Here is a 14,280-nt window from a genome sequence, read left to right as displayed (position 1 = left end):
ACTACCATTAACCTTCCCAGCAGAAAGAATGACCCAAATTACTCAACTGAGCATTTGGGCAGAATTACTCGCTCGGGTTCCAATTATGCTGGGCCTGAGTGCATACTTACATTTTAACAGCACAAAAACAAAAACAGCGACTGACTTCTACAGGTTACATTATTGAAGGGCCTTTAAAAAACAAATGACCTTTACAATGATGTCTTCAACTGTAGCAGAACTGATTTTTATCTTTATTCATTTCAATAAAAGAACAGCCTCACTGACAATACTAGTTAAATACAACACGCTAGAATGTTGTAGCATTGCGGCATTAGCCATCACTAGTCTGAATGACTTTACTTGTCTCAATAACCTGCTGATTTTTTAGCCCACTAAGGCCCGATCCTATTTCTAGTTTGTACCCCTATCCATTGTTTTCAAGTGTAGCTTTTGTCATTGAAACAGAGTTACAAGGGTAAGGGGTGAAATCCTGGCCGTAAAAAATTGGGACAACTAAAATTTACTATGGCGTTTTAGGGACACAATAAATAACAATATGAGCGAAAAGATAATTTATTCCAGTAATTTAACTCAAAATGTGATATGTTATCATATGTTATTTAAGCAATCGAAAACAAAAGGGAGTGTGTTATTGTGAATAACATCACAATGTTATTCACAATAATGATGTTATTCGTGATTACACACAAACTCAAGTGTTCTATTGCTTTTATACAACAGTTTTTTTTTCAAAATGAATCAAGAAAATAAATCAAAGAACCTCAAGAAATTCAGAAAAAAAATGCTTTAATATGGACTGTGCCTTCCGCCAAAAAGTAGTTCCACCACAACTGTAACAGAACTGAAACTTAACTACAAAATGGCGTATGAATAATACAGACTATCACCATGAACGTTAGCTTGAAATCATAATTGGGAATAAGCGAAGATGGTAACGTTAGGAGCGTGAAATAACGCTAATACTCTCCTCTCCTGCTCACAGGAGTCGTCTTCAGGTGAAAGCTGCACGTTTGTGAGCATGTCTGCTTGTTTTGCTGGGTGGTGTTGGTTAGCTAGCCGGCTGGACTGTGGTTAGCTTAGCGTAGATTGCTTTAGCTTAGCATTAGCTTAGCTTAGCTTAGCCTGGCTGGTTACTGTTCTGGCTCTCAGACTGCAGCTGAGGTGGCTGATGGATTTTCTTTCTCTTTTTTTTCCACAAAAGACAAGCAGTGCTATCCTGTGCTAAGCCCTAGCCCTAGCCTGTGTGCTAAGCTAATTGTTCTGCTGGTGCTGCTGAAGATGATGATTAAAAAATGTCTTGTGTGTGTATGCCGTTACTCTGCAACGCGTTTGCATAGTGATACAGATTTAGATTGATTTAGTGTTATCAGAGATTAAGTGTTATCACAAATATCAGCACAGTTAGAACACTTCTCATCCAATCAGATTGTGAAGTCGGAACTAACTGTTGTATAAATAGATTTAATACTATGTTTTAATGTTGATGATTATGGCTTAAAGCCAATTAAAACCCAAAAGTCTGTATCTCAGAAAAGTATTAGAATATAGTGACAAAGTTCAATATTGTAGACTCATGGTGCCACACTCAAATCAGCTAATCAACACAAAACACCTGCAAAACACCTTCCTATGCCTTCAAATGGTCTCTTGTTTAGTCTGGTTCAGTAGGTTACACAATTATTGGAAAGGCTCCTGACTTGACAGTTGTCCAGAAGGCAGTCATTCATAGACACCCTCTAAAAGGAGGGTGAGCCACAAACGGTAATTGATAAAGAAACTAGCACACTGTTTACAGAGTGCTGTATCCAAGAATATAAATAAAAAAATGTTTTAGAAAAAAGTGTGGTAGAAAAAGGTACACAGGCAAGATTTTTGGGAGATTTACAATGAGTGCATTTCTGCTTCAATATCACACTCATGACACAGAGACAATGTCAAAAGCAGAGGTGGAAAAAGTACTGAAAAATTGTAATGAAGTAAAAGTACCTTTACTTTGCTACTCAAGTAAAAGTAAAAGTACCCATCTAAAAATCTACTCGAGTTAAAGTAAAAAGTACTCAATTTAAAATGTACTTTGAGTGAAAGTTACGTAGTTACTTTTAATTATTTGATGTAAAAAAGTAAAAATAATTTAAATTGTTTTTAATGAACTAATATTCCACATAATAATTTGGACCTTTCAGGCAGTATTTGTTCAGACCCCCCATAAAACAGGTGGCATAGGTTTCTACGATCCATTTTTTTCTTTACTATTAAAAAGTTATGGTAATATATGTGACTATAAATTGTAATTTTATAGTTTTACAGTTCATTATTATTTTTTACCTTGCCATTGCTATGCTTATAGCTTATGCTATTTACATGTTTTTTTAACATGTTTTTTTACTTAGTAATTGGGAGTTTTCCAGTGTAGCAAAGTAAATTACTTGTGTCAAAATGTACTTGAGTAAAAGTAAAATTACCTATTTTAAAAACTACTTTAAAAATTACAAATTACCCATAAAATCTACTTAATTAAAGTAACTTGAGTAAATGTAATTCATTACTTTCCACCTCTGTTCAAGAGTCTTACTTGAGCCAAGGAGAGAAAAAAGCACTGGACAGTTGCTTGAACAGGTCTAAACAAGTCCTATGTTCAAAAGAAGGTAATCTAGTGTGAAGTTTCCAAAATCAGTGATGGTTTGGAGAGCCATGTCATCTGATGGTGTTGCTCCACTGTGTTATATCAATTCCAATGTGCAGCTTCTACCAGGAACTTTTACAGCACTTCATGCTTCCCTCTTTTGACAAGCATTATAGTATAGCCACAGCAATACTGTGCTTGATTGCTCAGCAGACATAGAGAATCTATTGGGTATTGTCCGTAGAAGAATATGAGAGACACCAGACCCAACATTGAAGATGAGCTGAAGATGAGCCGCTTTCAAAGTAACCTGGGCGTCCGTAACACCACAGCAGTGCCACAGGCTGATTATCGTGTCTTAATGCCACACTGCATTGATGCAGCACTTCAAGGTACTGAGAGCATATACTGTAAATACAGTACTAGTCAAAAGTTTGGACACTCTGGTAACTTTGATGAACTTATCATGAGCAAAAGAGGCAACTCTTGGTCTTCCTTTTTTTTTAGGGCAGTGCTGATCAGAGTTGGTTTCACCATACTATGTGTCCAAAATTGTGACTTTTTTTGTGGTTTCACTAGCTGTAAGCAATAATCATCAACATTCACATAATGAATTTCACTTTTTTAATTAAAGTAATTAAATAAATGAAGTTTTTGATGATATTCTAATTTATGGAGATGCGCCAGTAGCACTGGGTAAAGGGCAGAGGGTGGAATCAGAGGATTTCTTCTCCATTATGAACAACTTAAGAACATACTGGCTCAAGCACTCACTATATATTATATATGTATATATTAAAACAGGACTTATATGAGACATCTCAGCTTATTCTACAGTTTTCCCTTACAAATGTATCTTTGTGGCCACCTGAAGGTCTCAGTAACTTCAGTATATGTGTAAATATAAAATTAAAGAGGAGAGACTGTTTAATTATAACTCCTTTGCTGTGTTAATCATTATTCAGAGCCGATGTGTTTTATTATAATGGAGTCATTTTAAAAGCATGTGGGCACCTTCGTGATTCTCACAGGAAATGACCCTTTAAACAGGCGTCTGTGCACTCTGAGCTCTTCTGACCTTTCAGAGCGCTGCCACCGTCCCCTGAGGAAAGACACTTTTAGCTTAAGGTTGACTCATGAGACATTCCAGCTGTTTCCGGGAGCACTTTTAAATGCATATATATCATTAATTACAGCTATTAAAATGCAATGTTCAGCACTATTTAGTCAAGACAGTTTGTTCCACAATTTGGTTTGTTAAATGTTATTTTGGTTTGCACCAAACTAAAAGGGCTAAAGGTTCAAACCAAATAAGGTTGGTGTGAAAACACTTGGCTGACCTTTGGTGTTAGAAGGTTTTCACCAGTAATTACAGTTTAAAAGCTTGTTGAGCATTTTATAGTAAGTTAAAAAAAAAGTTTAAAAAAAAGTTGTCAAAAAAGAGTTGTAAAATTATAGGAATTTATTTTGAGACAGCATATAATCTAATAAGAATAGGTAATTTACTGTAAACAAATTACAGAGTATTACAGCTTTTCTAGAGTAAATTTTGTCATAAATAAATTATTATTATTATTTTTTAAATTATTTATTATTTATTATTTAAAATATACAGAAACAGAAACACTGCAAAGTTATTGCATTCAATCATGCTTTGCAGTAAAGACAAGAGTAACTTGCTCTTATGACCTACAACACTGCGGCCAGGCATTCAAATATTAGATGAAGTATGAATGTAATCCCAAGGGAAGGTAGACCTGATAGGAAAGAATCCACACTGATGGTAAGTTAGGGGTGGGGGGCACAAATATTATGCAAATAAAGAATGACAGGGTCCAACACAATAGATGTAGTCCATCCATCCAACTATCGTCCACCGCTTATCTAAAGTCAGGTCTTGGGGGTAGCAGTTCTAGCAAAGAGCCCCAAACTTCCCCGTCCCAGGCAACATCTTTCAACTCTGACTGGGGTATCCCTAGATATAATCTCTCCACCTTGTCCTCGGTCTGCCCCGTGGTCCTGGTGGCATCCTCATCAAATGCCCAAACCACCTCGACTGACAGCGGTTCTACTCCGAGTCCCTTTGCAGATGACTGAGTTTCTCACCCTATCTCTAATGCCCAGATCAGACTACAAGAATTTAGCCCGATTTTGACCCAATTTTGTCGGAGCCGACAAATTGCCTGTGTCGGATCTGAATTACAGTGTCGCAAGCCACAAAGGTTCGTGTAGTATGACACACTCAAAGAGCTGTATTTTAACGTGAGCGACGCCCTCGGAGCGTCCAACGAAAAGACTAGCATGTTAGAATTTTTGGTATTTCATCGCCTAGTTTGACATGCTCCTCGATGTGTTTCCTGACGCTGACCAATAAGAAGACAGAGTACTGTGGTGCACAGATGTAAACATGGTGAAAAGAAAGCAGGACGGTGCTCCTGCAGTTCTCTGGACCAGAGAAACAGAAAAATAATCTAATAATAATCTAATAATCTACTTTATTTATGAAATATTCTGTTTACATGCACTGAAACCTAGCTAAAGTAGCTGCATTTTTACCATACCTCAAGTCATCACTGTCCAATGAAAAACACTTATCTCCATTTTTGCCGATTTTTAGTTTACTACATCATTTGAACAGACAAACTGTCCTCTACACTGTGCCAAAATTTCTTGATGAACGAACCAATAGAAACTCTTCAGAATGACCTGGAATAAACTCTTTTTACATACATTGACTTCCATTGAAAGTTTACAAGGTTTTTTCTCTCTCCCGTAAAGTTGCTGTGTTAGAAATAAGTGTTCTTCATTGGACGGCGACGAAGTTCTCTCTGGAGTAAGTTACACACAGCCCGGGATGTCCTCTTTGGGTCACCCAGGAAGGAGCACACAGTCGCTTGTGCCTCTTCTTTTTGCTTCTGTAGCCATGATTGTCAGATTCTATCCTCCTCCACCGTGATGACCTACGAACTTAGCAGGAAGTGGGCGATGATTGGTCGGTAACTAACATGTAGTGTTGCCAGTCTCCTGAGTACAACACAAAGCGAAGATAACTACTTAATCTGACATTTGTTCGGTCATGACCTATCGCTCATGACCATAGGTGAGAGTAGGAACAAAGATAGATTGGTAGATCGAGAGCTTTGCTTTTTTGCTTAGCTCCCTTTTTGTCAGAACAGTGCGGGAAAGCGAGTGCAATACCGTCCTGCTGAGCTTATTTTCCGGCCTATCTCATGGCCCGTCCTTCCCTCACTCGTTAACAAGACCCCGAGATACTTAATCTCCTTTACTTGGGGCAAGCACTCATCCCCCACCTGGAGTAGACAATCCATCAGTTTTCTACTGAGAAATATTACAATAGACAAACACGTGAAAGCAAACTGTTGCTTCAAATGTATTGACTGGATTCTATAAGCCCTATTGTTTTTCCTGCGCAACGAGGGTCGCGGTGCTCTTTGCTATCTTACACCCTTATAACAGGTTATTTTCAGGCATTGCCCTCGTACCATTAAAATAGCATCAGAGTTTAGAAATATATTTACACCAATGGGCGTGGTGGTGTGGAAGTGAGGTGTGTTCAGGTAAATATCTGACATGTCTCTTATCTTGGCGTTGAGAAATACAGGTGCTCCATTGACTGAATAAAACCCTGACAACAGTCAAACAGTCAAGCCGCCCAATCCTATCTTAGCCATGCAGGAGTGCCGCATTACAGAGGCTTGTTACACACACATACAGACCTTTTACCTCAACAATAAACAGAATAAAGAATAAAATAACATTGAATAAGCTGCTGGCATACCTTTACAGCATGAAATTGCAGACAGTATCCTCTGCTGAGATGCTCAAAAGCGCTGCGCTGTTAAGATACAAATGTGTCAAAGTCAGTGCGCAACCTGCCTCTTAAAGGGAAAGGCAACTGTCACACTGATTGGTTTATTTTACGTTACACCCAAAACACACCCATGAATAATTATGAAAATTAGTTCATGCCTTTTGCGTGTTTTTCGTGCCCTCACGATACCAAAGGCACCCAGACAACCTGCACGATGCACAATTGACTGATGCACTATAAATTGCTAAAATAAGGCCCCATATGTTACTTTTTACAGTCTAATAATTGGGTAAAATTTTGAAAGCTTCTGCATGTGGAAGATTTCTGTGTTTTTGCCTGGTGTTTAGTCTTACAACAAAGCAGTAACTAGGAATTACATAGAACCACCTATTTTCGCCTCAAATGTTGCTGTTTTATATATACAGGAGACTGTTATTTCCATAGGGTATCCCAAGATGCACCATGTTCTTCAGTTTTACAACAGAACATTGTTAAACAGTTGTTTATTATATGAATATGAACTCAACAGTGTACCCAGTTAAACAGTATCGGCAGGTATTTGAAGACATGTATCGGAGGAGGCATGTGCTAGCATTCACCCTCCTACTGTTTGTGGCATTACTAGTGCTGGTGGAAAACTTGTTTTTAACACAGGCTTCTGCAATATAAAGTATTATCCCACAACAAATCCTTACACACACAAACACACAGTAATTACTTTCCCAGTACGACCGATTTTCTACTGGTCTAAACCTTAAACCAACTTTTGTTCTCCAGCTTTTTCCCTGCAACAAGTTTGAGGGTGCAATTATATCAAAGGTCAGCAATCACAGCTTTGAGTCAGTGCTGACCTTAAAGACACTTTAAGAGACTGGTGCAAGGCAGATGTTTCATTTAAGAGGGGTTGTTCTGAATAAAAACTGGTTGATATCGTCAATGGAATTTAAATGGCAAGCAGAGGCAGAGCAGTAATTTATGGATGGAAATAGTAACTTAGCTTTAAGCCATAATCAGGCGTTTCACACATTCAACCAAATATTCAGAGACTGAACACAGTGAAGAGCAAACAATGAACTGTGCTTGCTTCTTAAATACTCATGCCAGAAATGTAATATATGCACATATACTGTATGAGATCAGTCACAACAATAGACAAACACAGTCTGCTTAAAATAATACCACACAAAATATATGTTTGCATGGTTTTATTAAACACAACATGTTAACATTCACAGTAAGAGTGGTAAAAGTATATAAACCTTTGAATTTAATAACTGGTTGACGCTCCTTAAGCAGCAAAAACCTCAACTGTAGTTGCAGATCAGACCTGCACAAGGATCCATTCCTCTTCACAAAACTGTTTCAGTTCAGATATATTCTTGGGATATCTGGTGTGAATCGCTCTCTTGAGGTCATGATGCCACAGCATCTCAATTGGGTTGAGGTCAGGACTCACCATAAGGAGTATTTTCTTCTGTTAAAGTCATTCGGTTGTTGATGTACTTCTATGTTTTGGGTCGTTGTCCTGTTGCATCATCCATCCTCTGATGCTGGTCTGAGCTTCAGTTGGCAGGCATTTGATCTTAAGGTTTTCTGCTAAATGTCTGGGTAAACTTGGGAATTAATTTTTTCGTTGATGACGACAATCTGTCCAGGCAGCAAAGCAGCACCAAACCATGATGCCCCCTCCACCATGTTTCATAGTTGGGATGAGGTTTTAATGAAGGTGATAAAATTATGAAATAATGAAATTATGTAACAGTAACAGTATATTTAGCCAGTAATGCTGTGAAACATCCAGATGCTCTTTTGCAAACTTCAAGGGGGTTCACATACTTTTTCCACCCTCACTGTGAATGTTAACATGTTGTGTTCAATAAAAGCATGCAAATATATATTTTTTATGTGGTATTAGTTTAAGCAGAATGTGTTTGTCTATTGTTGTGACTTAGATGAAGATCAGAACAAATTTAATGATCAAATCCTAAAGGGTTCACATACTTTTTCTTGCAACTGTATTTGTAGGTAAATGGGGAAGTGTAACTGATAGTATAGGATTTTTTGGGATGATTTCTTGCCAGTCCAATGCTCTATGAATATACTATACAATATAAAACAAAGGCTCAAATGTTGTGCAACAGCATCTCAATTGGGTTGAGGTCAGGACTCTCCAGAAGGCGTATTTTCTTCTGTTGAAGCCGTTCGTTTGTTGATTTAATTCTATGTTTTGGGTCGTTGTCCTGTTGCATCATCCATCCTCTGTTGAGCTTCAGTTGGTGGACAGATGGTCTTAAGTTTTCCTGCAAAATGTCTTGGTAAACTTGGGAATAATTATTTTCGTTGATGACGACAAACCAAAGCAGCCCCAAACCATGATGCCCCCTCCACCATGTTTCACAGTTGGGATGAGGTTTTGGTGATGGTGTGCTGTGCCTTTTTTCTCCACACATAGCGCTGTGTGTTCCTTCCAAACAACTTAATTTTGGTTTCATCTGTCCACAGTATATTTAGCCAGTAGTGCCGTGGAACATCCAGGTGCTCTTTTGCAAACTTCAAGGGGGTTCACATACTTTTTTCACTCTCACTGTGAATGTTAACATGTTGTGTTCAATAAAACCCTAAAACCAGTGGGTTTTCCTTTTCTAAACGTACACTCAGGTGTGCTATTCCGACAGGACAGTGCTCATCCACATGCTGCTGGCTCAAGAGTTTGCCTTGATGACACAAATACTATGCCACGGTCAGCTGTTACACCAGACCTATCCCAGACTGGATGGATTATCACAGGACACCATTAGGAACCTCTATAACGAGGTATTCTGCATGCGGTGTTACATATGCATTACAAAAGAGTTATACACTACTTATGTTCATGTAGCTCCATTAATATTGCTCATATCAGTCACAATTGTCTTCATTTATTGTTGCTGGTAGACAAAAAGCATTGCATATTTTTACTTTTACAATTTTTGCAACCATTTTTTTCTAACAAGGTTATATGTGTAGCTGTCCAATAAAAAACAATATCTCCAAAACAGCAACTTTACAGGAGAGAGAAAAAACCTTCTAAACTTTCAATGGACGTCAGTGTAAGAAGAGTTTATTTTAGGTAATTTTAAAGTATTTCTATTGGTCCGTTCATCAAGAAACTTCGGCACAGTGTAAGAGACAGTTTGTCCGTTCAAATTATGTGGTAAACTAAAAATCCACAAATACGGATATACTTGTTTTTCATTGGACAGCGACAATATGGTGTAGTATAGTCTACAGCTCTGGAAAAATAAAATAAGAGACCACTTAAAAATATGAATTTCTTTGATTTTACCAAATTGAAAACATCTGAAATATAATCAAGAGGAAGAAGGATGACCATAAGCCATCAAACCAAGCTGAACTGATAGAATTTTTTTGCACCAGTAGTGGCATAAGGTTATCCAAAAGCAGTATGTAAGACTGGTGGAGGAGAACATGATGCCAAGATGCCTGAAAACTGTAACTAAAAACCAGGGTTATTCCGCCAAATATTGATTTCTTATTTTCTGCAAATAAATGTTACAAATGAATCTATATATCTATCTATATGTATATCCATCTATCCATCCATCCATCCACCCATCCATCCATCTATCTAGTTGGTTGGATTTTAGGTGGGGCTGCTGTCCATGGTACTGACTTGTTCCTACTTTTGCATTTTGCATTACAAGACATACAGCAATTGAAAGCCGGCCATAAAATCAGTTATATACTGTATACACTCTTAATGTAATATATAATATAAATAATATCATTTCCATCATGCTTAACAGCTAGAAGCTTATTTAAAACATCTACAAATACGAGTAAGTAAGCTAAAATAAATAAACCTATTTTAAAGACTATATGAGAGCTACATAATACTGCACTCATCCTGCAGAGGATCCTACAACACAAATATTCAGCAGAATATCTGTGTGTTTAAATAAAAAACATTATGAAAGAAGAATATGTTAATATATGTATGGACATAGGCCCACAGTGCCACCTAGAGTTTACACATTCACTCTTTTCCTCTGCTCTCTCTCTCTTTCTCTCTCTGACTACTACTCTTCCTTTCTACCACCCCTCCCCCACCACTCCTTATCCCCCTCTCTCTTTCTCTTTACTATAATCATCCCCAGACTCCATATAAGTATAGGCTGCTTCCTCCTGCCACACATCTCAATAGCACTCTCTCAGGCTTTCCTCTGATCTGCCTGCAGGGCTTCTCTTTGCAATACGAGAGAAGAGCAGCAGATGGCAGTACAGCACCAGTGTGTAGAAAGCCATCATGGTCCACTGCCATCAGTGATGCTTTTGCACCATTTCATATTTCAGATGGGAGGCTTCCTTTTATCTATATGGATGGATGGATGGATGGATAGATAGATAGATAGATTTCATGCATCGTGGCATGTTCTCTCCTCCACCAGTCTTACACACTGCTTTTGGATAACATTATGCCAATCCTGGTGCAAAAAAATTCAAGCAGTTCAGCTTGGTTTGATGGTTTGTGATCATCCATCTTCCTCTCGATTATATTCCCGAGGTTTTCAATTTGGTAAAATCAAAGAAACTCATCATTTTTAAGTGGTCTCTTATTTTTTTTTTCCAGAGATGTAGATAGATAGATAGAGCGTTATGCCCACACATGTATAAGTAAAGCTAGATAGACGTATACAATAGGTTGCAATCACAGGGCATATAACAATATGATACTTCCATGTTGTTGCCCACGATAATTATGACATTATGATACTGTGATTCTGCAATACTAAAAACATTGCAAGACCATTTTTATATGATATTTTACAGCATCTGTGTTACTGAAGAGGATAAAAATACTCCAGAATGAACAAATATTGGTGTCTGTTTTACAGAATTTGACAATCAATATTAATCACAGCAGGTTTTGCATATTTATTCGACCAATTAGTTTCACCACATGGAGTAATGAAGCGGTAGCATAGTCAAATTGTGGGCGAGTCTTAGAGTTTAGGGGATTGTGTTTCAATAAAAATATTGAACGCTGCATAAAGCAAGATTATATATCACAAATAAAAAAAAATCTGTGAGTTCCATTCCAGCTGTACAGTCATATGTACTGGTAATATGATTGTGACTGGCGGCATCTGGCTAGAATTGTCCGTGCAAACAGACAAGCATCTCTGGCAAACTCTGGAAATCACACCCATTTTCAATACAGAAATCCTCACACTATTAAATCCCATCGGCCTGTACAGTATTCTTTAGCTTCTTTAGCATGGCAAAAGTCATGGGACATGACAATACAGTATTCCATATCAGTGCAAGTCATCCTTCCGTCATTTACAACTACAGTAAATGAGGCTGTTAGATTTCAGGACCATGGACAGAGTTTGCTTTCTATTAAAGGTGTAGTCTACCTACTTATATCACATATTTCAGTGATCTGGCATTGAAGGAATGTTACAGATTATTTGAGGCTAATCTAGTGGTTGCTACATTTTTAGTTTTTAACAAGACATGTTATACCCTTTTTACACAAGTTAGAATAGGTCTATGGGCTTCACAAAACATATTCATTAAGTTATTTGCACAAAATCACTCTCACATAAAGAGATTTCACCAGCTCTATTCTTACCAGTTTCAGGGCTCTGTCCATGTCCCATGTGTTGGGTTGTGCTGACTGGCAAAACACAAACAAGCTAGTTCATGCTTAACTGTGATAGAAACGAAAAAAAGTATTTATTTTTAATATCTCCCTTATCTGCTGATTTGCCACAGACAGTAAGTAAAGATCCCTCTTTCAGAAGAAGTCTGCTGGCTAATCATGCTGTGTTCTGTCTGAGGTTCTCATTCAAAATTACCAAAATGGTGATTCTTCAACTGATCTGGTGGGGGTTGGTGGGTGAAGGGTGGTGCCAGGGGGGTTTATGAAGATTTTTTTAATGTGACATCACAATAAGAGTGCCATCCAAACAGCTCATAGAAGCATATGATTTCTGACACCAATTCTTTCAACTGATTAACAGAAAAAAGACCTTTTTTTAGGAAGCCAATGGCTTTTTTTTAGGGATGTTTAGGGATGTAAAAGAAAACAAGAGACCAAACAGACATTATGTGGGAATATTCTGGAACATTACTTTAAAATGAAATCGGAACAAGGTGATGCGCTCCCAACCTCAAAAATGTTTCTTCACCTCGGTATAGCCAAGTTTGTTTGTTTAGCAAGAAGATCCTATTAACACAAATGAGTTATTATGACAACTTTGTTTAGAATCTGTGGTTTTATTTGATTAGTTGTATTTATTTAGGACTTTTAAACATTTTTATATTTCAATACCAATGTCTAAATAGTCTTAATGATTAGAAGTCTGTAGCTTTTTTCAAAGTAAATGCAAATGTCTGCATTGTTACTGTATTATAGTAATACTGTGTTGCATGTCTTATCGAAATGATTTCTGGGATAATACATCATCCAAAAATGGTTAGCATGACATGCCTAATTCTCAGTCTTTATAAAAATGTGTAAATGCCTAATAAGATGAGAGACTATCTGAAAAAAGGAGTATAGCTGCACAAAATAGGTAGAAGTTGAAAAAAATTGACTGATAGAATGAGTGAAATTGATTGAGGGGAATTGACTTACATGGCTAAGAATGATTGAAACTTTAGAAAGTGAAACTGTGTGAGAGGTTGAAGTGCGGGGCCAACAATGAGTAAAACAGTACAAAAAGGATTGAACATTTTACTGCGAGATCAAGTGAAACAATGCAGGGATTGAACATTTGACTGTTTTAGTATCTTTTTAGCTTGGTCATGCTGGCCATGCTGGACAACTTGATTGGTTATGCTGGTTATACTAAATATAAATTCTGGGTGTTTTCATACCTGTAATTTGTTTCTCTGGTCTGAACAAGTTTGTTTTCCTCCTTAAATTGGGTTCACAAAAGGAAAATCACAAGTGAACGTAAACAGAGAAAGAAGGTCCAGTACAGTTTAGCATGGAGAAGCAGCAGAGATGGTATTTGGTAATAGCTGTAGTAATTGTCTGGGTAACAATTCAGGTTAAACTGCACCTGAACAGCTATAGAGTATATTTGAGAGTTGGGTGGAATTTGTTTGAGACCAGACAAAGTGTTTTGGTGGGAATGTTTTGGTCTGAATAGTTACAAGTCCGATTACTGTGTTCACACCTCCCAAAACAAAATACATCAAGTGTGAAAATGAACCAGACATTTGACAAGGGAGCACCTTTTAAAACCTTTTAATGAACATTGATTCAATGTCAAGATTTCAACACAGACTGATGCCTATTACACAATGTCAAATAAAGGTTGTTTAAAGCTTGTTAATTAAAATACCTAATGCAACCATAAAATTATCAATCTTCCTTTTCTATCAGGGGAGCACTAGAGAGAGAGAGAAACAGAGAGAGAGAGAGACAGAAAGAGAGAGAGCTAGAAAAATAGAGAGGGAAAGGCAGAGAAAGCAAAAGAGAGTTAAAAAAGAGAGAAAGAAAGGTAGAGGGAAAGAAGAGAAAGAGAAACAGAGAGACAGTGAGAGGCAGAGAGAGAGAAAAAAATAAAGAGGGAAATAGTGTGTGAGAGAGAGAGAGAAAGAGAGAGAGATATGCAGAAAGAGAAAGACAGAGACAAAGAAAGAAAGATCGAAAGATAAAGGGAAAGACAGACAGCGAGAGAGATGGTGTGAGTGTGAGAGCGAGAGATTAGTGAGAGTTAGAAAAAAGTGTGAGAGGCAGACTGAGAAAAAGAGAGAAGGAAAGGCACAGAAAGCAATAGAGAAACAGATAGATAGATAGATA

At 37.5% G+C, this 14,280-nt stretch overlaps 1 protein-coding gene across 2 annotated transcripts in view; it reads left to right on the top strand.

Annotated features, from left to right (window-relative positions):
- Positions 1-14,280, top strand: part of rgs20 (regulator of G protein signaling 20) — a 48,385-nt gene that overhangs the window by 10,086 nt on the left and 24,019 nt on the right. The window lies entirely within an intron of this gene.

The sequence above is a fragment of the Astyanax mexicanus genome, chromosome 8 (assembly GCF_023375975.1).
Source record: "Astyanax mexicanus isolate ESR-SI-001 chromosome 8, AstMex3_surface, whole genome shotgun sequence".
In the NCBI taxonomy this organism is placed as follows: Eukaryota; Metazoa; Chordata; class Actinopteri; order Characiformes; family Acestrorhamphidae; genus Astyanax; species Astyanax mexicanus.
Note: the sequence above shows the minus strand (reverse complement) of the source record. Positions and strands in the feature narration are given on the sequence as shown.